General features: G+C 54.2%; 2 long non-coding RNA genes across 2 annotated transcripts; both read right to left on the reverse strand.

The window, feature by feature from the left end:
• Nucleotides 1-1539: 1539 nt before the first annotated feature.
• LOC135311196 (uncharacterized) lies at nt 1540-1860 on the reverse strand. The gene is made up of 3 exons (XR_010370994.1): nt 1812-1860; nt 1667-1722; nt 1540-1581 (listed from the first exon to the last, which is right to left on the reverse strand). It is a non-coding gene; the product is annotated as an uncharacterized LOC135311196 (long non-coding RNA).
• Nucleotides 1861-12012: 10152 nt separating this feature from the next.
• Nucleotides 12013-24306, reverse strand: LOC135311197 (uncharacterized). The gene is made up of 4 exons (XR_010370995.1): nt 24060-24306; nt 16904-17095; nt 16536-16645; nt 12013-12115 (listed from the first exon to the last, which is right to left on the reverse strand). It is a non-coding gene; the product is annotated as an uncharacterized LOC135311197 (long non-coding RNA).
• Between the last annotated feature and the right edge of the window lie 1626 nt (nt 24307-25932).

The following is a 25932-nucleotide window of genomic DNA, read 5'->3' on the forward strand; positions in this document are numbered from 1 at the left end:
TATCAAACAAGTCCCCATCAATGAACAGCAATAGCTTAGCCATTCCACAGGCCTTGTTCCCAGGTAGCAAGCCCATCGAGAGCCCAGCTAGGCCTGCTCTGCCATCTAAACACCGTAAACCAAGCATTACACCCGACCCACATCCAAGCCGGAATGCCCCTGAGATGCTCTCTGCTCCGCTGAAGCAGGAGCTCCCTCTCCCAGACAGCTACCGTCATCCCCTGGGAGGCCACAAAACACCATGGGAATTCTTCTTCTCACCCACTGACAACGGCCGCTCGATCTAAGAGGGCCACACATCTTTTCCCCCAAAGAAGCAAGGCACTTTGACACATGAGCGATGAGAGGCTGTGGCTTCTGTGCCGCCTCGCCCTGACTCTACACCCCCAGGCAGGGCAGCTCCAAGCCAAGACACCACAACCACAGGGGAACCCTACACAGAACGCCAACAACAACACGTCTTAAAAAACAAGCCAAGTTGGTCGGCGAGAGCGACGACGCACAGACAGAAAACCTCCATCCGGGAAGAGCACGCGCAGAACCCTAGCGTGCTCCTAGCGCCACGCCAGAAAACGACGAGACCTTCGTGGGCGGGGACAAGCGCTTCCTCTCAAAACTGACAAGATGGATGCACAAGCAGCCCGCCTTCAAGACCTCAGCCCCTGAAGATGCAAGGAAGAAGCGCCACTCCCTAAAAGCGACAGCTAGCGAGCAGAGCCGCTCATGCGGCTGGGAACGGCGCAGCACAAGACCGCCAGCCAGAACCACCCGAGACGCCAAAATGATCCACGCTGGAAGCTTGCGACGCCAAAAGAGAAGCGCCCGATGGGCGCCGTGCCCACAACTAGGGCCTCGCCGGGCCCTACTAACGCTGCCGAGGCACCTGCCTCGATCCTACGGAAGAACGAACAACCGAGACCCGAGGAAGGTCAAACACACCCAACACCAAACACACAGACACACTACGCAACAACATGCACAGCCTGGAACCGCCCTGCCCAGGGCACACGTTCCTGTCATATTTCAGAGGAACCCGCTCCATTCCCCTGCTCAAAGGGGACCGCTTCCTAGACAACCCTCTCCCCTACGCTCTCTTTAAAACCCCTTCCTGCCACAGCCAACCGTGCCCCCCTCGCTCCCCCAACCCCTTCCCCAGCACCGTTGCCTCAACTTAGCTTTCAAGGGGCCGAGAGTCTCCCTCTTCCCTTCCTTCTGAAGGACAAGCACACATCACTCCTCCAGTCACCAGCTGCCTCTTCGTCATCTGAAAAACAAAAACTATCACAAGCCCCACACAACAGCCCTGTCAGTCAGCATCCCATCGCTCTACAAAGACCTAGGCCGCTGCATCCGCCTACCTCAGATGCGCCCAGCTGCTCCGCTCACCCGGCTGCTCCGTGCCCATTCCGGACGAGGATGAACGCCACCCCCTGCAGCCCCTAGAGATACCACAGGATACACAAAGTTACCATCGCTCTGCCAAAAAAGGAAGAACGAACCACACCAGCCCCACGCCCCTCCCCTCTGCGACCCAGCTCACCTCAAATGCGCATCCAGGCCCAAAGGCAGCCGGCGCACAACCTGCAACGCCAAAGACAAACGCTTCAATTGGGTGGCCGTACGACACCTTGCTCTCAGACAACAGCCTGGCCTTCAAGCCCCTCACCTCTCGGACCTCTCGTCGCCATGCGGCGTCTCCCCTCCGAAGCCTGCGTGCGGCACCTGCAGGAACCCAAGCAAAAAAAGGACCCGCTCAGGTGCTGCGGGAGTCTCAGGATACCCGCACCAACCCCCCCATCTCAGACACGCACCTTTTCCTCGACAGCTCACCTGCCTGGCCTCCATCAGATACGGTCGCCACCTTGAGGCTCGCCCACCACCTGCAAGAGCCAAACGCATGTTGTTCACAACCACCTGCAACGCGACCCCTCAGGACGAATCGCTACGCTTCAGCCCACCCGTCACCGCTCGCCCTGTGCGATTCCCCTCCTGTGCCCGGATCCCGCTCGGCTCCTCGCACGCGCCCAAAGAAAAACACCATAATGGGCTCATAGAGCCAACAGCCGCATCTTCCCTCTAGATACATCGCACACCAACTCACCTGCTGACAGCGCCGTCCTCCATCACCCTGCACGACTCCTCCCTCGGCACCTGCCAAACCGATGTCAAACAAGTCACCTGCATGCACGGCGACAGCTGAAACACGACACAGGTCTCAATCGCATGCAGGAACACCCCTCGAGAGCCCAACTAGGGCGGCTCTTAAACATGAGCACAATACATCAAACATTAAGCCCAGCACACAGACAAGCCAGAACACCCTTGACATGCTACCTGCTCGGCTAAGACTCTAGCTCCCTCCCACAGACACCTACGGTTGTTCCCTGGGGGCCCACAAAACCCAACAGGAATTACTTCCCTCACCCACCGACAACAGCCAGTCGATCCGAGACGGCTGCAAAATTCCTTCCCCTCCTCCCCCACCCCCGCAAAGCCTGGGCGCATCCCTAGATGCCAGCACCACCCACCTCGCCCTGACTCTACATCCCCGGGCGGGGCGGCTCCAAGACAAACGCAGAACAACGCTACGCAGAACGCTACAAGCAACGGACCCCGAAGGATGAGAGGCAGCTCTCGGAGAGAACGACGACACCCAGACGGAACCCCCCGTCCGGCAAGACCGCCTGCGGGACCCCGACGGTGACGTCGGCAGGCCCTACGGCAACACCAGAGAACGCCGACAGCTTCGCGGACCGTGACAAGAGCTTCCTCTCACAACCGAGACGACAGACGCGCACGCAGCCCAGCTTCAAGACCTAACCGCCTAAGGACGCGAGGAAGAAATGCCAGTCCTCAAAAAACTCACAGCGACAGAGCGGCGCCGCTCACGCGGCCGGGAACGACGACGCCCAAGACGACCGTCCGAGACGCCAAAACAATCCACGCCTGAAGCTTGCGACGCCAGAAGAGAAGCGCCCGATGGGCGCCGAGCCCACGACTAGGGCCTCGCCGGGCCCTAGTAACGCTGCCGAGGCACCTGTCTGGCTCCTAAAGAACAAAGAGAACAACCGAGACCCGAGGAAGGTCGGAGACACCCAACACAAAACACACACGCTGCACAGTAACACACACAGCCTGGAGCCGCCCTGCCCGGCACACGCTCCCGTCACATTGAAGAGGAACCTGCTCCTTTTCCCTGCTCCCAAAGGGGACCGCTTCCCGGACAGCCCGCTCCGCTGCGCCATCTTTAAAACCCCTCCCTCCCGCAACCCCTTCCTCAGCACCGTTGCCTCAACTTAGCTTTCAAGGGGCCGAGAGTCTCGGTCTGCCCATCCTTCAGATACGGCTCGCCCACCACCTGCAAGAGCCAAACGCATGTTGCTCACAACCACCTGCAACGCGACCCCTCGGGACGAATCGCTACGCTTCAGCCCACCCATCACCGCTTACCGTAGCCTTCGCTGAGGTCTCATCACCACACTGTGTCTCTCCCACAAAGCCTACATGGAGCATGTGCAAGAACTTAAGGAAGAAGATACATGCTACGGTATTACCCACAACAGCAACCTACCCACGCCGAATCCCGTTCTCACACATCTTTTCTTTGACAGCTTGCCTGCCCAGCCTCTGTCAGTTCCAGCTGCCACTTTGAGGCTCACCCATCACCTGTAACACACAAGTAACACAGGTCACTTTTACCTTCGCTATCAACACAACACCTCAGAAAGAACCGCTACTTCAGCACGCCAATCACCTCTCACCTTGATCCACTCCCCTCCCGTGTCCAGCTCACACTTGGCTCGTTCCTACCGCCTTCTAACCCCCCAAAACACACTGCAGACTCATTCAGCCATCAGTCACATCTTCCTTCTATATACCACACACCGGCCTACCTTCTTACAGCATTTCCCCAGCTTTCCTCTGTCACCCTGAACAACTCCTCCGCCGCCTCTGGAAAAAAAGGACATGGTGGAAGTCACCTGGATGCACAGCAATAGCTTAACCGATCCATAGGTTTTGCTCCCACGTAGGAATACCATGTAGAGCCCAACTACCACCTGCCGTTAAAAGACATACGGTAACTCAAGCATTACACCCTATACACGTACAAACCTGAAGACCGTTAGGATGTACTCTCAGCTAGCACTCTAGCTGCCAGCTACATTCATCCCCTTAACATCTACAAAATACTACTAATGTTACTGACCTTTCCCATTGCTTTTGGCTCTCGGCTCTGCACAAGGCTACACAGGGTTTTACAGAAGTCTATGGATATTAACTATCCACTTGTATCGCTCTTCTTTTCCTAAAGAAACAGCATATATAAATTCCCATACGTAAAAGCATACGGAACACTCACCCTAACCCCTACCGCATCTTATCAATACCCTTAACAGTTAATGTCGACACCTTCCAGATTACACAAGAGAGTTAATGAAAATAATTTTAAGATTCAATAAAGTTGAGAATTCCAATAATAAAAAGAAACATACTTAAAACTAAAAAGAAAAAAATAACAGAACAGCATACTATCAAGCCATCTTACCACACCTGAACCTCCAATGCAGTATTAGATAAGGAAAAACATATAAGTTTAGACACAAATGATCTTTCAAATTTAAATGCCACCAACCCTTATCGAGTTCTAAAAGCCTTACCTCCCACAAACATCTGCATTTCTTTAAATATCAAAACATACCTATCCAAAAGATTTAAACAGCTCAAAACTTACAATTAAGTGCACGAACACTAAAGCACCCACACTGGAGAAACCCAGGAGGAAAGTGAGCTCCCTCACCAGAGGCTGTGGCTCATATACCCCGGGCCCTGCCCACCACCCTTCCCACAATCACCTGGGAAAGGGGAGGGGTGAACCACCACAGGGTATAAAGGCAGCTGAAGGAACAGCAGGGAGTTTTCTCAAGTACTTTATGTTTACAGCATGGAAGAAAACTAAAAGAGTGGTTCTTACTGCAATTATACTACCGTTTGTTTTTCTTCACCTACGTGTATTGCAGCAGCAACGTAGCCAGGTAAGAAATTACATTTCATTTTCTTGGGATGCATACAGGGAAAAACCATGTCTTACTAATTTATAGAGAGGAACAGCTCCTGGATTATAACAACACTATTATGACCGTTAGTTGCATGTTTTACTTTTCTGTAAAACAGAAGAGTTATACAGTTATGGTTCACTTCTAGCAAAACCACACATATTATCTACATACTAGCAGAGCTATAGTCTAGCTATGACTGAATGGCAAAGTGAATTAAATCTCTGGTTCAAACAAAATTATTTTGTATAAATCACTGATAATTCAGAGTAATTTTGACACTCTCTGACTGATTTCCTTAAGAGATTGATAGCAGTCTCAAAGGACAAAAATTACGAAAGGGAAATACAGGAATGGTATCAAAAGTTATATGAAGAGTCCTAATGAGCATATAAGCAGCTAAATAAAGAATAAATGGGGAAGTGCAATAAAAACTCATTGAGACGTGTGTTGCTAAAAATAGATCCACGCTATTGATTCTCCGAGAACCTCGAGAGAAGATCAGAGCCACCCGTAGACATTTTTGGGGTACCAGATACCAAAGAGAAACATACAATAAGACAGAAAACAAATTAATTACTGCAGAGTACAAAGATGGCTTTAGGAAAGGTTCTGGCAGAACAAGAGGCGTTGTCACAGGGATAGAAATAGTTTCTAATGGACCAGAGAAACTAAAGCAGTGGTGAGAATGCAGGAAGCTCAAAAGGGAATTCACCAAACTAACAGATATTCTCGGGGGAGCCGGAACAGGGGGGCGGCAAAGAATTGAGAAAACAAAATGGGGATCGGGGTAACAGATACCGACTCAGGAATAGAGCTGGAGGGTAAAGAGGGGTGCAGAGTGCCCTTCTGAGCTAGAACAGAGTCCTGGGCTATAGGGGATGTCTCACGGGAACTCAGCAAACGGAGCAGAGGAGTGCCGAGGGAGCCCGAGACACCAAAGAACCCTTGGAGCGGGAGCCTGAGGGAAGTCTAGGAAAGGACCGTGACTAGGATAGAAGATGTCCTGAGGAAGGCAGAGAGACAGAAAAATATTTGGGGATGTGACAATTACATCCAGAGGGCATCTGAGCTCAGTAAACGCAACGTGAGAAAGCCAGGGAACAAATGGAGGCACAAACGGGAAGAAGAAAGGACAGAATGACTGCTGTGCGCAGCATATACAGACTCGGGAAATCTTCAGATGGTGAGAGAGGGGTGCGAGTGCCGCGGCAAAGCTAAAAGTGCGCAGAATGCGACCTCAAAGGGGCCGGTAGGTGTGGCGGCACCCTGAGGGGTCCCGGATGAGGCGCAGAGACAAAAGAATGCTCTGGGAAATGAGGATACGGTCTGGAGGGGTGTGACCAAATTACAGATCTCCTCAGGAGCCGGGGACCGGCTGGAGGTACCGTAGTCAGCAGACGGTATGCTAAGAGTGCTCCGAGGCACAAGCAAACCCGAAGACTGGGTTCAGAGATAACAAGGGAAGACCAAAGTCCGCTACTGAGCTAAAACAGGGTTGTGGGACGCAAAGGGGCTCTCTGGACGCACGGCGACTGGGAGCGGAGGGGTCACGAAAGGCTCGCGGGGTAAGAGATTGAAAAGGAGAGTAAATGCTACCAAAATACTGTGGAGCACAGGGAAGGTCTCGGGAGGCATCCTAGATGGCATAGAAAAGAAAAAGATTGCTCTTTTTTGGGAACAGATGTCTCGGGAGAGGTGCGATTGTGACAACAATGTGCCGCTGGGGAACGTCTAAGACGATGAGGTAAAAGAAGAAATTTAAAAAGCTGTGACACTAACAAAAGACAAGAAATGATTCAAGTGCTAATACAGCCAATGGATAACATGAGGCAGAAAGGTTAAAAACTGATAGTAAAGAAATAGGGAAAAACATAAATACCCAAGGGCAATTGAATTGGAGATGTAGAAAAAAAAAAATTAAACACTGAGGGATGTTAAAAAAACAAAGAGAAAAATGAAAAGACAGAGACAGCAAACTGAAACGGGAGCGAAAAGAAAGTTAAAATGCAGCGGTACTAATGAAAGATAAGAAATAATTCTGAGAAACAGCAAAGGGAATAACAGTAGACAGAACACTTAGGAAGCAAGACATTAGGAATGGGAAGGGCAAAAATAAACAGGGACCGCAATCTAAAAGAGAAAGCAAATTTTTAAATCTGTGACACTAAGGGAAGAGAAGAAGTAATTTTAAAATAAGACAGCAAAGGGGGTTAAAATTGGCATAGAAAAGGTTTAAAAAGCAAGGGGGATTATGGAAATAAAGATAAAATTTAACCCATAGGGACAGCAAACAGAGATGGATAAAGAAAACTGGTAAAGTGATGGTGTTAAGGGAAGACATATACTTTAAAGAAAACAGAGCAAAATAAGCACAGGACACTGGCTAAAGGAAGAAATCTGAAAAATGACGGGGATTAGGGAAACCGAGAGCAAACTATTAATAATAGGGATGAAAAATAGAAAAATATTATAAAAGCAAAGGTACTGCTACTAAAGACAAGAAATAACTCTAAAACATAAAGACACCAGATAAAATTATACAAAATTTTAGAGGCAAATACAATTCAAGAAATGAGGCAAAAGATTTAAAAATAGCAAAGGTCAAGTAAAATGGAAATGTAGAAAGTGGAAAAAGCAAGGTCATTAGTGAAAGAGAAGAAATAATTTTTTAAAACTTCCAAAGGAATGAGAGTTAACTTACAAATAACATTTAACAAGGAAGGGCTTATAGGGAAATAAAAGAAAAAAATTAAAACAGAGACGGTAACCTAGAAGAGAGGTAGAAAGAAAATGGAAAAAGCGAGGGCGCTAGAGAGAGACGAGAAATAATTTTGCAAAGACAGCAAAGGGAACGGAGGTTGCTGTAGAAAGAATGCTTAGCAAGCAGTGAGTATTAGGAAATAAAGACAATCTTATGAAATAGGGACAGCGACCCCAAAAAAGACATGAAAAGGAAATGTAAAAAGCGAGAGCGCTATGAAAAAGAAAAATAATTGAGAAGTAACACCAGCGAAAGAGACAAAAGGAGAAAACTTTAAAAGCCAAGGGATTAAGAGACAATAATAACTAAAAAATAGTAACAGAATTAAAACACAGACATAAAATTTAAAAAGTGATGGTGCTAAGGAAAATGCTGAAAATGAACAAGTGACCACAGCAAAGGTGATAATAGTACACAAAGAGAACACGATAAAAGCAAGGGTGGTTACGGTACCAATGGAAAAAAATTAAAAGGGATTGAATAAGGAGTTCCGCTATCTCAAAGGGGGAAAAGCATTCTTCCTTGGGAATTTGCAGGGCTCGGGGAGGCGGCTTTAAGGGAGACTTGGAGGGGAAGGGATATAGCCAGGCTCGCTAAAGAAGAGCCTAGGGGCGGCGTGCCGAGCTCGAGGGTGAAATCGATATCCCAGCTTGAGCGTGTCTATCCTGGTGCACGCAGCACGGATGCCGTAAGCCGGGAGATAGAAGCTGTTGTGCAGCGGGATAGCTTTGGTTTTCTTGCCGTCGCAGACATCGCAGAATCATAGAACATTCTGGGTCAGAAGGGACCCACGAGGATTAGAGTCCAACTCCTTTCCCTGCACAGGACAACCCAAAATTCACCCCACGCCTCCAATGGTGTTGCCCTAGTGCTGCTTGATTATTGTCAGGCTTGGCGTTGTGCCTGCTTCCCTGGGGAGCCTGTTCCATGTTCTGTGGCCCTCTGAGTGAAAAACCTTTTCCTAATACCCACCCTAAACCTCCCCTGGCCCATCCTCCTGCCGTTCCCTCAGGTCCTATTGTTGGTCACCGGAGAAAAATGATTGGCACCCCCTCCACCCCTTGTGAGGAAGCTGCAGAGGGGAGATGAGGTCTCCCTGTCTCTAGGCTTAATAAACCAAGTGACTTTAGCTGCTCCTAGTACGGTTTCTCACCACATGCGGTGGGATGCCTCGTACGATTCCAGTGCTGTGACGGATGGCTCTAATCTCTTACGAAAGGTTAGGCAAGGAAGGAGATGTGGTGGGGTGGCTCTGTATGTTACGTACTGTTTTGGCTGTAGAGAGCTCAATGATTGGGAGGATGAGGTTGATGGCTTATGGGTAAGGATGAGGGGAAAGGCCAACGAGGCAGGTATCCAGCTGGGGGTCTGCTGTAGACCACCTGACTGTAATGAAGAAGTAGCTGAAGAATTCTACAGGCAGCTGGCAGAACTCTCCCAATTGCTACCCCTTATTTTCACAGGGCACTTGAACTTACCAGATGTCTGCTGGAAAGAAAACGCAGCAGAGGAAACTGTCTAGGAGGTTCGTGGAGCACGTGGAAGGTAACTTCCTGATGCAGCTGGTAAATGAGCCTACTGGGGAGGTGCCTCGACTGACCTGCTCTTTAGAAACAGAAGAACTGGTGGGAGATGTGGGGGTTGGAAGCCATTTTGTGCCTAGCGACTGCACCCTGATGGAATTCCTGATGCCTGGCAAAATAAGGAAGGGGGGCTGGCAAAATCTATACCGTGGACTTGCGGAGGGCAGGCTTTGGACTCTTCGGGACGCTGGTTAAAAGGGTTCCTTGGGAGGAAGTCCTGAAGGGCTAAGGGGTCCTGGAAGGCTGGACGTTCAAGAAGGAAATCTGGAAGGTACAGAACCAGGTTGTCCCCGTGTGTAGTAAGACAAACGGGCAGGAAGATGACAGGCCTGGCTGAACAGAGAGCTTTTGTGGTGGCTCGGTGGGGGGTGAGGGGAAAGGAGAGTTTACTGCTTTTGAAGACTGGGTAGGCAAGTCAAGAACAGAACACAGAGCTTGTTATGCCAATCGGAGAGCAAACCAGGAAGGCAAAAGCCCAGCTAGAACTCAACTGGCCACTGTTGTTAGAGATGACAAAACATGCTTTTACACATATGCTAACAGCAGAAAGAGAGCCAAAGAGAATCTCCATCCTCTACTGGGGCCGGGGTGGGGAATGCTGCCACTGAGGAATAGACTGAGGTACTTGATGCCTTCTTGGCCTCAGTCTCTAGTAGACTGGCTGTTTATCACCAGGGTAGTAATGGGTCACCTTCAGTGCATTCACCAGGCATGTACAGGATGACCAGGGGATCAGGCCCAGACACCACAGGTTCTTGAAAGGCAGGTTCTGCCTGACCAACCCAGTCTCCTTCTATGACCAGGTGACCCACCCAGTGGATGAGGGAAGGGCCGTGGATGTTATCTACCTGTACTTCAGTAAAGCCTTTGACACTGTCTCCCACAGCATTTTGCTGGAGAAGCTGGTGGTTCCTAGCTTGGACAGGTGTACTCTTTGCTGAGTACAAAACTAGCTGGATGGCTGAGCCCCAAGAGTAGTGGTGAAAGAAGTTAAATCAAATTTGTGGCTGGTCATGAGCGCTGTTCCCCAGGGGTCAACTTTAGGACTAGTCTTGTTCCATGTCTTTATCAATGATCTGAATGAGGGGACAGTGTGCCTTCAGTAAGTTTGCAGATGATACCAAGTTGGCCAGGAGTGTTCATCTGTCTGAGGATAGGAAGGCTCTGCAGAGGGATCTGGACAGGCTGGACCCATGGCCTGACATCAGTTCTATGAGAATTAACAAGGCTGAGTGCCAGGTCCCGTGCTCGGGTCACAACGACCCGATGCAATAGGCTTGGGGAATAGCGGCTGGAAAACTGTGTGGCAGAGAAGGACCCGGGGGTGCCAGTTGACAGCCGGCTGAACGTGAGGCAGCAGTCCGCCTGGGTTGGGAAGGAGGCCGATGGGGTCCTGCCTTGTATCAAAAATAGTGTGGCCAGCAGGAGTAGGGAAGTGATTGTACCCCTGACTTGGCACTGGTGAGGCCGTACCTTGAGTATCGTGTTCCCTTTTGGGCCCTTCAGTACAAAAAGGACATTGAGTAGTTGGAGTATGTCCAGAGAAGGGCAACAAAGCTTGGGGAAGGGTCTGGAAAACAAGCCTTATGAAGAGCGGCTGAGGGAACTGGGGTGGTTTAAGTCTGCAGAAGAGAAGGCTCAAAGGAGGTTGTAGTGAACTGGGTGTAGGTTTCTTTTCCCAATGAGCTAGCGATTGGACAAGAGGAAATGGTGTCGAGTTCCATCAGGGAATGATCAGATAGGGTATTAGGAAAAATTTCTTTACCTGAAGAGTCATCAGGTATTGGAACAGGCTGCCCAGAGAGGTGGTGCAGTTGCCCTCCCTGGAGGCGTTAGAAAGATGCGTACACGTGGCACTTGAGGACGTGCTTTAGGAGCCATGGTAGTATGGGGTTGATGACTGGACTCAATGATATCACAGGTCTCTTCCAACCTTAGGTCTATTAAAAAAATAAACAGTGACCTTGATAAAATATTTTAAAAGCAATGGGGTGCACGGACAACAAATAACCCTTAAAATTAGGGATTGGCAGCTTCGTAAAACTAAACCTAGAAAGAGAATTTTAAAAGCAATGGGGTAAGGGACAGACAGGAAAAAGTAAGAAATAAGGTCCGCAAACTAAATCAGTGAAGACAAACAAAACTGAAAAAGTGATTTAGTTGAGGACAGGCAGGAAGAAACAAACGTGGATGTGGAAATCAACGTAGACAGGCAGCGCAAATGTAGAAATCAACGGGGTTCTGGCCACATGGGTAGAAGTGAAATATCAAGAGAGGGAGATGGATAGATGGCCACAGAGAAAGGACGTAGGAAGAGCAAACCGGGGCAGAGCAGAGGGAGTCACTTCAATGGAGATAGGTCGCTGGGTAGAGGCAGACCTGGAAATGCAATTTTTACAAGTAATAGGGAAGAAAGAAATAATAGCAGGTGTGGAGCCAGAAAAGGAGAGGTATAGGAAGGCAACATAGAAGGCGACGGGGTGCAGGGCAGTATTGGCAGAAGACCAAAAAGCTTTGGAGAACTGTGCAGCCCGAAAAGGAGACAGAGGCAGGGACAGGCAAGGAGGCAGACAGAGACTGGGAAAAGCATAGCGGGTGGAGTGAGCAAGCAACTCCCTGGTGCAGAGTTGCCAGCTGGGGCTAAACCACGGCACACGCTTGTCCTGGTTTGGCAGGGAAGGGACCGTCCGTCGCCTGGCTCCTGGAGCGACGGGCTGCTGGGCAGAGGGGGAGGCCACCAAAGATAAGGAGCAGGGCACAGGACAGTAGGAAGAGAGAAGAGAAAAGCGGCATGCGGCTGGATGGGGCGGGGGGACGTGTGTACGTGTAGTGAGAAAGCATGAGGCAGGGAACAGGACGGCCAGAGAAGGACAGGGAGCCTGTCAGAGGTGGAGATAAAAGCAGCAGAGAGGGGAAGAGAGGCAGCAGAAAGAGGGAAGAGCAGGACAGAGACCAAGAAAGAACGATGAGGAGCAGGCTGGAAACACACAAAGAACCTGGGGCAGGCAGCACGACAGCGAGGGAGGAATGAAGACTAGGGGCAGAAAGCTGACAGAGCAAGATGGAGAAAGACAAGAAAAGCGACAAGAACAGGGCAGAGAGGGAAGAAAGAAGCCACAGGGACAGGGAGCTGAGACAGCCAACGACAGAGGGAAGGGGCCGGGGAGGGAAAACCACAAAACGAACCACGGGGCTACGTGGTACAGAGCATGAGCAGGGAGGGAATTAACAATTAGGGACAGGGAGTCAGAGGAAAAAGAAAATACACCAAAAGGGAGACGGAGAGCAACAGGAATCGCAATGCGTACAGAAAGAAGAGAGAGAACCAATTCTAAAATAGGGACATGGGGAAGCCAGAAAGGACAAAAGCTACAGGCTACAGGGCAGAGAGGGAAGAATTAACGAATAGACACAGAGAGCTGGGCAGAAAGAGACGGAGAAAGGCTAAAGATCACACGGCCACCAGGGAAGAGAGGGAAGAATTTAAAAAACAGGGGCAAGAAGCCAGAGAGAGGGAGAGAGAGGCAACAATAAAATGGGGACGGGCCACAGGGCAGCGAGGAGGGAACCGAGGAATAAGGAAAAGAGGCCAAAGAGAACACAATGTAGTATGGAAAAAAGGAACAGCGGCCTAGGGGGAAGGAGGAATTAAAGATCAGGCACTGGGAGGCAGACAGAGACAAACGAAGAAACAAGTGAAAACAAACCAACAGCAATGGGCTAGCAAGACAGAGAGGGAGGAAATTGGGCAATAAATCATAGCAGCAAGGAGCTGGACAGAGAGAGATGAGGACAAACAGCACGGGTCTACGTGACAGAGAACGTGGAATTAGAACACAGAGAGGGAGCCTGTCAGAGGTGGAGATAAAAGCAGCAGAGAGGGGAAGAGAGGCAGCAGAAAGTGGGAAGAGCAGGACAGAGACCAAGAAAGAACGATGAGGAGCAGGCTGGAAACACACAAAGAACCTGGGGCAGGCAGCACGACAGCGAGGGAGGAATGAAGACTAGGGGCAGAAAGCTGACAGAGCAAGATGGAGAAAGACAAGAAAAGCGACAAGAACAGGGCAGAGAGGGAAGAAAGAAGCCACAGGGACAGGGAGCCTAGACAGCCAACGACAGAGGGAAGGGGCCGGGGAGGGAACACCACAAAACGAACCACGGGGCTACGTGGTACAGAGCATGAGCAGGGAGAGAATTAACAATTAGGGACAGGGAGCCAGAGGAAAAAGAAAATACACCAAAAGGGAGACGGAGAGCAACAGGAATCGCAATGCGTACAGAAAGAAGAGAGAGAACCAATTCTAAAATAGGGACATGGGGAAGCCAGAAAGGACAAAAGCTACAGGCTACAGGGCAGAGAGGGAAGAATTAACGAATAGACACAGAGAGCTGGGCAGAAAGAGACGGAGAAAGGCTAAAGATCACACGGCCACCAGGGAAGAGAGGGAGGAATTTAAAAAACAGGGGCAAGAAGCCGGAGAGAGAGGCAACAATAAAATGGGGACGGGCCACAGGGCAGCGAGGAGGGAACCGAGGAATGAGAAAGAGGCCAAAGAGAACACAATGTAGTATGGAAAAAAGGAACAGCGGCCTAGGGGGAAGGAGGAATTAAAGATCAGGCACTGGGAGGCAGACAGAGACAAACGAAGAAACAAGTGAAAACAAACCAACAGCAATGGGCTAGCAAGACAGAGAGGGAGGAAATTGGGCAATAAATCATAGCAGCAAGGAGCTGGACAGAGAGAGATGAGGACAAACAAACAGCACGGGTCTACGTGACAGAGAACGTGGAATTAGAACACAGAGAGGGAGCCTGTCAGAGGTGGAGATAAAAGCAGCAGAGAGGGGAAGAGAGGCAGCAGAAAGAGGGAAAAGCAGGACAGAGACCAAGAAAGAACGATGAGGAGCAGGCTGGAAACACACAAAGAACCTGGGGCAGGCAGCACGACAGCGAGGGAGGAATGAAGACTAGGGGCAGAAAGCTGACAGAGCAAGATGGAGAAAGACAAGAAAAGCGACAAGAACAGGGCAGAGAGGGAAGAAAGAAGCCACAGGGACAGGGAGCCGAGACAGCCAACGACAGAGGGAAGGGGCCGGGGAGGGAACACCACAAAACGAACCACGGGGCTACGTGGTACAGAGCATGAGCAGGGAGGGAATTAACAATTAGGGACAGGGAGCCAGAGGAAAAAGAAAATACACCAAAAGGGAGACGGAGAGCAAAAGGAATCGCAATGCGTACAGAAAGAAGAGAGAACCAATTCTAAAATAGGGACATGGGGAAGCCAGAAAGGACAAAAGCTACAGGCTACAGGGCAGAGAGGGAAGAATTAACGAATAGACACAGAGAGCTGGGCAGAAAGAGACGGAGAAAGGCTAAAGATCACACGGCCACCAGGGAAGAGAGGGAGGAATTTAAAAAACAGGGGCAAGAAGCCAGAGAGAGGGAGGGAGAGGCAACAATAAAATGGGGACGGTCCACAGGGCAGCGAGGAGGGAACCGACGAATGAGAAAGAGGCCAAAGAGAACACAATGTAGTATGGAAAAAAGGAACAGCGGCCTAGGGGGAAGGAGGAATTAAAGATCAGGCACTGGGAGGCAGACAGAGACAAACGAAGAAACAAGTGAAAACAAACCAACAGCAATGGGCTAGCAAGACAGAGAGGGAGGAAATTGGGCAATAAATCATAGCAGCAAGGAGCTGGACAGAGAGAGATGAGGACAAACAAACAGCACGGGTCTACGTGACAGAGAACGTGGAATTAGAACACAGAGAGAGGGAGCCGGACAGAGAGGGGCCGAGAGAAAAATCTAGACAGGCTACAGTGGGCAGAGGCAGGAATTAAAACCTAGGGACAGGGAGCTGGACAGAGAGAGATGGAGATCACAGGGAACAGCGGTGGGTGCAGGAAGAGCAAGAATTCAAGAATAGGGAAAGGGAGCTGGACAGAGAAGAACTCAGAAAGGCAAGAACAGTAGCAGGGTACAGAGCAGAGAAGACGAATAAAAAGCGCGGGGGGAGCGTTGAGGCAGACAGAGAGATTAAGAAAATGTCACGGGCTACGTGGCAAAGCAGGAGGAATTCAGAAACGGGGACGGGAACCAAGGAAGAGTGAGTTGGTGAAGGATAACGGGCATTAAAAGTGAGGGACGGGGAGCTGGGAAAAGCGAGAGGCAGAGAAAAACAGGATCACACAAAGCCAAAAAAGAAGAAACAGAACAACAGGAACAAGTGTAACCAAAGCGATGAAATCAATCAACCAGAGACGTTGTTACACTATGGGAACATGGAGCGTACGAATCAGTGTATCTGTTGATCTGCATTTTAGTCCCTAGGTAATCATTAATGTGAACAGAACAATAGGCAATGTGCTTCTGTCAGAAAAGGATGACAAAACGCGGTTTCGTGTAGCGGACTGAGAAAACTAGCCAAAACTGGCAAGATTAAGAGCCAAGAAGGTAAAAGGTAATTCCGGCAGGGGGAAGATCGCGACCACCGACTCACGGACCACCACCGACTCAAGTAACACCACCTACTCAGAAGAGGACAACCGAGCCTGCGCAGTAATTTACATAAGGAAAGAGCAAGTTTGTACCAATCAGTAGACAGGACAATAATGAATATGTCTGACTACGTAAAATTTTGAGCTATAAATTGTAGGGGAAAGGTGCGTGAGGTACGCACGTTAGGAGGAGCGATCCCCCGTGCATCTGGCGCCGTGAATAAAGAATGCCTGCTCTTTAATACTAAATTGGAGTTACAGAGTTGTTTCCAATTTTACCACGTTTTTCAGTAACACAGGGAGCCACACCAAGAGAGCCAGAGAAAGACAAAATACCGACAGGCTACAGGACAGAGCAGGAGGAATACAAAAAAACAGAGCCAGAGCCAGGCAGAGAGAGGGAGAGAAAGAAAAAGTAGCCACAGGCTACAGGACAGAGAGAGGGAGGACTGAAAAGACAGGGAGGCAGGGAGCCACTCAGAGCGAGATGGAGAAAGACGGTGCGGGGGGGGGGGAGCGCAAAAAAAAAAATTTTGCAGCAGGTAAGGAAAGAGAGGGGGCCAGGGGAGAGACAGGGAGGGCCCAGGACGCACAAGAGAGGCAATGGGGCCCCAGTGGCCCAGGACTCACCGTGACTCTCGCTCTCAGCGCTGCTGGCACAATTTAGCCGTTCAGATGCTTGTTTCCCCTTCTCTCCTCCCTGCCTCTTCTGCAGCTCCAGACTCTAGGCCATCCTCCACCTAAAGAGAATACATGGGTGTCTTACAGCTCTTACAAGATGAGGCTTCCTAGGCACGTGGCCTAGCTCGCTCGTGCACTACACGCCTGTACCCAACTCCCGGTTACGCGTACAGACCCTGCGGTGCACGTTGGTGGCCTGGCCCGCTGCGGGCTACGAAGGGGGATCCTCCCTCCCTCACCTGCAGGGACAGGCTCTCTCTTGCCTGCGGCAGGAAGGCAGCTGTCAGCCAGAGCGCCTTCAATTTCTTCTTCTTTACCTTTCGTTGGTGTCTCCAGCTTCAGCCGAGGCAGCTCCTGTCCACAGCCGGGAAGGGCTCTGTGTGTCCCTTTTCGCCCCCGCGCTGCAAGGACGGTGAGGCCGGGCAGAGAGAAGCCACGCGAGCCTGAGACGGCTGCAGTCAACGGCATCCCCGGGGGAAGGACAGACAACCACGTCCTCAGCAAGGTCTCTGGGAGAGGGAAAGAAGAAAGAGCGACCATCATTACCGTCGATCGACCCTGGCCAAAGCCTCTCCTTGCGCAGGGGCTTCTGGACCCCCCGCTCCTTCCCTGCGCTAGTGCTAAGGGCCCCTGCGCCGAGGGGGAATCCAGTGCGCTTGAGGGCCGGCTCGCTGCCTTCACGACAGGGCCTGGGGACGGCCTAGGCCTACGCAGCACGCTTCAGGAGAGGTGCCGGGGCTGGGGGCAGGCGCGTGGGGCGAGGGCGGGGGGGGGCAGGCGCGCGGGGGGGGGGGGGGCAGGCGCCGGAGGGGGGGGCAGGCGCCGGAGGGGGGGCAGGCGCGCGGGGCGGGGGGGGGGGGGGGGCAGGCGCCGGAGGGGGGGCAGGCGCCGGAGGGGGGGGCAGGCGCGCGGGGCGAGGGGGTGGGGGGGGGGGCAGGCGCCGGAGGGGGGGCAGGCGCGCGGGGTGAGGGGGTGGGGGGGGGGGCAGGCGCCGGAGGGGGGGCAGGCGCGCGGGGCGAGGGGGTGGGGGGGGGGGCAGGCGCCGGAGGGGGGCCAAGCGCGCAGGGCGAGGGGGTGGGGGGGGGGCAGGCGCCGGAGGGGGGGCAGGCGCGCGGGGCGAGGGGGTGGGGGGGGGGGCAGGCGCCGGAGGGGGGGCAGGCGCGCGGGGCGAGGGGGTGGGGGGGGGCAGGCGCCGGAGGGGGGGCAGGCGCGAGGGGGAGGGGGTGGGGGGGGCAGGCGCCGGAGGGGGGGCAGGCGCGAGGGGGTGTGGGGGGGCAGGCGCCGGAGGGGGGGCAGGCGCGAGGGGGTGTGGGGGGGCAGGCGCCGGAGGGGGGGCAGGCGCGCGGGGCGACGGGGTGGGGGGGGGGGCAGGCGCCGGAGGGGGGGCAGGCGCGCGGGGGAGGGGGTGGGGGGGGCAGGCGCCGGAGGGGGGTGCAGGCGCGCGGGGCGAGGGAGGGGGGGCAAGCGCGCGGGGCGGGGGGGGGGGGGCAGGCGCGCGGGCAAGGCGGGCCAGGGGAGGCTGAGGGGGAGCTCCGGTGAGCCGGGGAGGCGGCCATCTTAGGCGTCCTGGGCAGGGGAAAAGAGCATCATCCTCCTCCCTTCTGTCAGCTCCCGGGGAACTCACCGCTTCTCGGGCGGCCGCACCTGGAAGCCCCCAGAAATCAACACGAATCCAACCCCAAAAATACACCTCGCGGTCCGTACGCGGCACGGCCGCCCGCCACCCGAGCGCCGGAACACCGCGCCTCCCGCCGCGCCCCGGCAAACCACGTGACAGGGCCGGCGGCCGCGCGCCACAAGGACTACAGCTCCCGGCACGCCGCGAGCCCGCCCTCCCCGCTCTCTCACCCTGCGGGGCACCGTTCTTCCCGCCGATGCACCCGGAAGCCCCACCGAGCCCTCAGCACAGCCTCGCTCTCCCCACCGCCCGCTCCGACCCGGCGCTGCCCCGCCGCAGCCCTCCTCGGGGCTTCACCCGGGACCCAGCCGTCCACCACCCAGCTCCCGCTCACCTCCTCCGTCGCTACAGTCGCAGCCCGCTGACGCTCGGCCACAGCTCCGCCCCGTCCCGCCCTCGGCTCGCACTGGCCCCCCGGAGCAGGGCACCACCCCTTTTCCAGGTAGGAGCCGGCACCGGCAGCCCCACTGCCCGCACCTGGGGCTCCTCCATCCAGACCCCGCCCACAGCTGAGGCGCAGCAGCAACGGGGGGCCCCTCCCCTCACCCCCACAGTGCACCACCTCCTCCCCGGGCTCCATCACAGCCCCTTGCCCCACGCAAAGGGAGCGCAAACGCAGCCCCGAGGGCAAAGGAGAGGGCAGGTGTTTGTGCAGGCAGCGCGCATGTAACAAGTCCCAGGAGCGATTCGTGGCTCAGGGTCCCCAAAGCTCCCCCTGCCCCCAGGCCACCTCGGCCGCCATTGCCAGAGCCGCACGGAGCTGGTTTTGGCTAGGATAGTGCTCATTTTCTCCATAGTAGCTAGGAAAGGATAAGTTTTGGATTTATGTTCAAAACAGCGTTAACAATGTAGAGATGTGCTGAGCACTGCTTCCACAGTCAGAGCCTCTTCTGGTTCTCTCAGTGCCCCACCAGCAAGTAAGCTGGGAGAGGACACAGCTGGGAAAGCTTTCCCAGCTAACTGACCAAAGGGATATTCAATACCATTTGACATCATGCTGAGTACATGCAGCTGGGGAAGAAGGGGGAGTCCTTAGGGGCTACGGCATTTCACTCCCTAAGTAACCATTACACTTGACAGAGCCCTGCTTTCCCAGAGAAGGCTCAACACCTGCCCACCGAAAAGGAGGAGTGAATTAATTCCTTGCTTTGCTTTCACGCACAGCTGTTGCTCTACCTATTAAACACCCATGATTTTTCTCACTTTTACCCTTCCAGCTCTCTCCCCCAGCCCACTGAGGGTGGAGTGAGCAAGCAGCTCCCTGGTGCAGAGTTGCCAGCTGGGGCTAAACCACGGCACACGCTTGTCCTCGTTTGGCAGGGAGCGGACCGTCCATTGCCTGGCTCCTGGAGCGACGGGCTGCTGGGCAGAGGGGGAGGCCACCAAAGGTAAGGAGCAGGGCACAGGACAGTAGGAAGAGAGAAGAGAAAAGCGGCATGCGGCTGGACGGGGCGGGGGGGGTGTGTGCATGTAGTGAGAAGGCACAAGGCAGGGAACAGGACAGCCAGAGAAGGACAGGGAGCCTGACTGAGGTGGAGATAAAAGCAGCAGAGAGAGGGGAAGAGAGGCAGCAGAAAGTGGGAAGAGCAGGACAGAGACCAAGAAAGAACGATGAGGAGCAGGCTGGAAACACACAAAGAACCTGGGGCAGGCAGCACGACAGCGAGGGAGGAATGAAGACTAGGGGCAGAAAGCTGACAGAGCAAGATGGAGAAAGACAAGAAAAGCGACAAGAACAGGGCAGAGAGGGAAGAAAGAAGCCACAGGGACAGGGAGCCGAGACAGCCAACGACAGAGGGAAGGGGCCGGGGAGGGAAAACCACAAAACGAACCACGGGGCTACGTGGTACAGAGCATGAGCAGGGAGGGAATTAACAATTAGGGACAGGGAGCCAGAGGAAAAAGAAAATACACCAAAAGGGAGACGGAGAGCAAAAGGAATCGCAATGCGTACAGAAAGAAAAGAGAACCAATTCTAAAATAGGGACATGGGGAAGCCAGAAAGGACAAAAGCTACAGGCTACAGGGCAGAGAGGGAAGAATTAACGAATAGACACAGAGAGCTGGGCAGAAAGAGACGGAGAAAGGCTAAAGATCACACGGCCACCAGGGAAGAGAGGGAAGAATTTAAAAAACAGGGGCAAGAAGCCAGAGAGAGGGAGAGAGAGGCAACAATAAAATGGGGACGGGCCACAGGGCAGCGAGGAGGGAACCGAGGAATAAGGAAAAGAGGCCAAAGAGAACACAATGTAGTATGGAAAAAAGGAACAGCGGCCTAGGGGGAAGGAGGAATTAAAGATCAGGCACTGGGAGGCAGACAGAGACAAACGAAGAAACAAGTGAAAACAAACCAACAGCAATGGGCTAGCAAGACAGAGAGGGAGGAAATTGGGCAATAAATCATAGCAGCAAGGAGCTGGACAGAGAGAGATGAGGACAAACAAACAGCACGGGTCTACGTGACAGAGAACGTGGAATTAGAACACAGAGAGGGAGCCTGTCAGAGGTGGAGATAAAAGCAGCAGAGAGAGGGGAAGAGAGGCAGCAGAAAGTAGGAAGAGCAGGACAGAGACCAAGAAAGAACGATGAGGAGCAGGCTGGAAACACACAAAGAACCTGGGGCAGGCAGCACGACAGCGAGGGAGGAATGAAGACTAGGGGCAGAAAGCTGACAGAGCAAGATGGAGAAAGACAAGAAAAGCGACAAGAACAGGGCAGAGAGGGAAGAAAGAAGCCACAGGGACAGGGAGCCGAGACAGCCAACGACAGAGGGAAGGGGCCGGGGAGGGAAAACCACAAAACGAACCACGGGGCTACGTGGTACAGAGCATGAGCAGGGAGAGAATTAACAATTAGGGACAGGGAGCCAGAGGAAAAAGAAAATACACCAAAAGGGAGACGGAGAGCAACAGGAATCGCAATGCGTACAGAAAGAAGAGAGAGAACCAATTCTAAAATAGGGACATGGGGAAGCCAGAAAGGACAAAAGCTACAGGCTACAGGGCAGAGAGGGAAGAATTAACGAATAGACACAGAGAGCTGGGCAGAAAGAGACGGAGAAAGGCTAAAGATCACACGGCCACCAGGGAAGAGAGGGAGGAATTTAAAAAACAGGGGCAAGAAGCCAGAGAGAGGGAGAGAGAGGCAACAATAAAATGGGGACGGGCCACAGGGCAGCGAGGAGGGAACCGAGGAATGAGAAAGAGGCCAAAGAGAACACAATGTAGTATGGAAAAAAGGAACAGCGGCCTAGGGGGAAGGAGGAATTAAAGATCAGGCACTGGGAGGCAGACAGAGACAAACGAAGAAACAAGTGAAAACAAACCAACAGCAATGGGCTAGCAAGACAGAGAGGGAGGAAATTGGGCAATAAATCATAGCAGCAAGGAGCTGGACAGAGAGAGATGAGGACAAACAAACAGCACGGGTCTACGTGACAGAGAACGTGGAATTAGAACACAGAGAGGGAGCCTGTCAGAGGTGGAGATAAAAGCAGCAGAGAGAGGGGAAGAGAGGCAGCAGAAAGTAGGAAGAGCAGGACAGAGACCAAGAAAGAACGATGAGGAGCAGGCTGGAAACACACAAAGAACCTGGGGCAGGCAGCACGACAGCGAGGGAGGAATGAAGACTAGGGGCAGAAAGCTGACAGAGCAAGATGGAGAAAGACAAGAAAAGCGACAAGAACAGGGCAGAGAGGGAAGAAAGAAGCCACAGGGACAGGGAGCCGAGACAGCCAACGACAGAGGGAAGGGGCCGGGGAGGGAAAACCACAAAACGAACCACGGGGCTACGTGGTACAGAGCATGAGCAGGGAGAGAATTAACAATTAGGGACAGGGAGCCAGAGGAAAAAGAAAATACACCAAAAGGGAGACGGAGAGCAACAGGAATCGCAATGCGTACAGAAAGAAGAGAGAGAACCAATTCTAAAATAGGGACATGGGGAAGCCAGAAAGGACAAAAGCTACAGGCTACAGGGCAGAGAGGGAAGAATTAACGAATAGACACAGAGAGCTGGGCAGAAAGAGACGGAGAAAGGCTAAAGATCACACGGCCACCAGGGAAGAGAGGGAGGAATTTAAAAAACAGGGGCAAGAAGCCAGAGAGAGGGAGAGAGAGGCAACAATAAAATGGGGACGGGCCACAGGGCAGCGAGGAGGGAACCGAGGAATGAGAAAGAGGCCAAAGAGAACACAATGTAGTATGGAAAAAAGGAACAGCGGCCTAGGGGGAAGGAGGAATTAAAGATCAGGCACTGGGAGGCAGACAGAGACAAACGAAGAAACAAGTGAAAACAAACCAACAGCAATGGGCTAGCAAGACAGAGAGGGAGGAAATTGGGCAATAAATCATAGCAGCAAGGAGCTGGACAGAGAGAGATGAGGACAAACAAACAGCACGGGTCTACGTGACAGAGAACGTGGAATTAGAACACAGAGAGAGGGAGCCGGACAGAGAGGGGCCGAGAGAAAAATCTAGACAGGCTACAGTGGGCAGAGGCAGGAATTAAAACCTAGGGACAGGGAGCTGGACAGAGAGAGATGGAGATCACAGGGAACAGCGGTGGGTGCAGGAAGAGCAAGAATTCAAGAATAGGGAAAGGGAGCTGGACAGAGAAGAACTCAGAAAGGCAAGAACAGTAGCAGGGTACAGAGCAGAGAAGACGAATAAAAAGCGCGGGGGGAGCGTTGAGGCAGACAGAGAGATTAAGAAAATGTCACGGGCTACGTGGCAAAGCAGGAGGAATTCAGAAACGGGGACGGGAACCAAGGAAGAGTGAGTTGGTGAAGGATAACGGGCATTAAAAGTGAGGGACGGGGAGCTGGGAAAAGCGAGAGGCAGAGAAAAACAGGATCACACAAAGCCAAAAAAGAAGAAACAGAACAACAGGAACAAGTGTAACCAAAGCGATGAAATCAATCAACCAGAGACGTTGTTACACTATGGGAACATGGAGCGTACGAATCAGTGTATCTGTTGATCTGCATTTTAGTCCCTAGGTAATCATTAATGTGAACAGAACAATAGGCAATGTGCTTCTGTCAGAAAAGGATGACAAAACGCGGTTTCGTGTAGCGGACTGAGAAAACTAGCCAAGACTGGCAAGATTAAGAGCCAAGAAGGTAAAAGGTAATTCCGGCAGGGGGAAGATCGCGACCACCGACTCACGGACCACCACCGACTCAAGTAACACCACCTACTCAGAAGAGGACAACCGAGCCTGCGCAGTAATTTACATAAGGAAAGAGCAAGTTTGTACCAATCAGTAGACAGGACAATAATGAATATGTCTGACTACGTAAAATTTTGAGCTATAAATTGTAGGGGAAAGGTGCGTGAGGTACGCACGTTAGGAGGAGCGATCCCCCGTGCATCTGGCGCCGTGAATAAAGAATGCCTGCTCTTTAATACTAAATTGGAGTTACAGAGTTGTTTCCAATTTTACCACGTTTTTCAGTAACACAGGGAGTCACACCAAGAGAGCCAGAGAAAGACAAAATACCGACAGGCTACAGGACAGAGCAGGAGGAATACAAAAAAACAGAGCCAGAGCCAGGGAGAGAGAGGGAGAGAAAGAAAAAGTAGCCACAGGCTACAGGACAGAGAGAGGGAGGACTGAAAAGACAGGGAGGCAGGGAGCCACTCAGAGCGAGATGGAGAAAGACGGTGCGGGGGGGGGGAGCGCAAAAAAAAAAATTTTGCAGCAGGTAAGGAAAGAGAGGGGGCCAGGGGAGAGACAGGGAGGGCCCAGGATGCACAAGAGAGGCAATGGGGCCCCAGTGGCCCAGGACTCACCGTGACTCTCGCTCTCAGCGCTGCTGGCACAATTTAGCCGTTCAGATGCTTGTTTCCCCTTCTCTCCTCCCTGCCTCTTCTGCAGCTCCAGACTCTAGGCCATCCTCCACCTAAAGAGAATACATGGGTGTCTTACAGCTCTTACAAGATGAGGCTTCCTAGGCACGTGGCCTAGCTCGCTCGTGCACTACACGCCCGTACCGAACTCCGGGTTACGCGTACAGACCCTGCGGTGCACGTCGGTGGCCTGGCCCGCTGCGGGCTACGAAGGGGGATCCTTCCTCCCTCACCTGCAGGGACAGGCTCTCTCTTGCCTGCGGCAGGAAGGCAGCTGTCAGCCAGAGCGCCTTCAATTTCTTCTTCTTTACCTTTCGTTGGTGTCTCCAGCTTCAGCCGAGGCAGGTCCTGTCCACAGCCGGGAAGGGCTTTGTCTATCCCTTTTGAGCCCCGCGCTGCAAGGACGGCGAGGCCGGGCAGAGAGAAGCCACGCGAGCCTGAGACGGCCACAGTCAACGGCATCCCCGGGGGAAGGACAGACAACCACGTCCGCAGCAAGGTCTCTGGGAGAGGGAAAGAAGAAAGAGCGACCATCATTACCGTCGATCGACCCTGGCCAAAGCCTCTCCTTGCGCAGGGGGCTTCTGGACCCCCCGCTCCTTCCCTGCGCTAGTGCTAAGGGCCCCTGCGCCGAGGGGGAATCCAGTGCGCTTGAGGGCCGGCTCGCTGCCTTCACGACAGGGCCTGGGGACGGCCTAGGCCTACGCAGCACGCTTCAGGAGAGGTGCCGGGGCTGGGGGCAGGCGCGTGGGGCGAGGGCGGGGGGGGGCAGGCGCGCGGGGAGGGGGGGAAGGGGCAGGCGCCGGAGGGGGGGCAGGCGCGCGGGGGGGGGGGGGCAGGCGCGCGGGGGGGGGGGGGGGCAGGCGCCGGAGGGGGGGGCAGGCGCCGGAGGGGGGGGCAGGCGCGCGGGGTGAGGGGGTGGGGGGGGGGCAGGCGCCGGAAGGGGGGCAGGCGCGCGGGGCGAGGGGGGGGGGGGGGTAGGCGCCGGAGGGGGGGCAGGCGCGCGGGGTGAGGGGGTGGGGGGGGGGCAGGCGCCGGAGGGGGGCCAAGCGCGGGGCGAGGGGGTGGGGGGGGGCAGGCGCCGGAGGGGGGGCAGGCGCCGGAGGGGGGGCAGGCGCGCGGGGCGAGGGGGGGGGGGGGCAGGCGCCGGAGGGGGGGCAGGCGCGCGGGGCGACGGGGTGGGGGGGGGCAGGCGCCGGAGGGGGGGCAGGCGCGAGGGGCGACGGGGGGGGGCAGGCGCCGGAGGGGGGGCAGGCGCGCGGGGGAGGGGGTGGGGGGGGCAGGCGCGCGGGGCGAGGGAGGGGGGGCAAGCGCGCGGGGCGAGGGGGGGGGGCAGGCGCCGGAGGGGGGGCAGGCGCGCGGGGCGAGGGGGTGGGGGGGGGGCAGGCGCCGGAGGGGGGGCAGGCGCGCGGGGCGACGGGGTGGGGGGGGGCAGGCGCCGGAGGGGGGGCAGGCGCGAGGGGCGACGGGGGGGGGCAGGCGCCGGAGGGGGGCCAGGCGCGCGGGGGAGGGGGTGGGGGGGGCAGGCGCGCGGGCAAGGCGGGCCAGGGGAGGCTGAGGGGGAGCTCCGGTGAGCCGGGGAGGCGGCCATCTTAGGCGTCCTGGGCAGGGGAAAAGAGCATCATCCTCCTCCCTTCTGTCAGCTCCCGGGGAACTCACCGCTTCTCGGGCGGCCGCACCTGGAAGCCCCCAGAAATCAACACGAATCCAACCCCAAAAATACACCTCGCGGTCCGTACGCGGCACGGCCGCCCGCCACCCGAGCGCCGGAACACCGCGCCTCCCGCCGCGCCCCGGCGAACCACGTGACAGGGCC

The sequence above is a fragment of the Phalacrocorax carbo genome, unplaced genomic scaffold, assembly GCF_963921805.1.
Source record: "Phalacrocorax carbo unplaced genomic scaffold, bPhaCar2.1 SCAFFOLD_51, whole genome shotgun sequence".
Taxonomy (NCBI): Eukaryota; Metazoa; Chordata; class Aves; order Suliformes; family Phalacrocoracidae; genus Phalacrocorax; species Phalacrocorax carbo.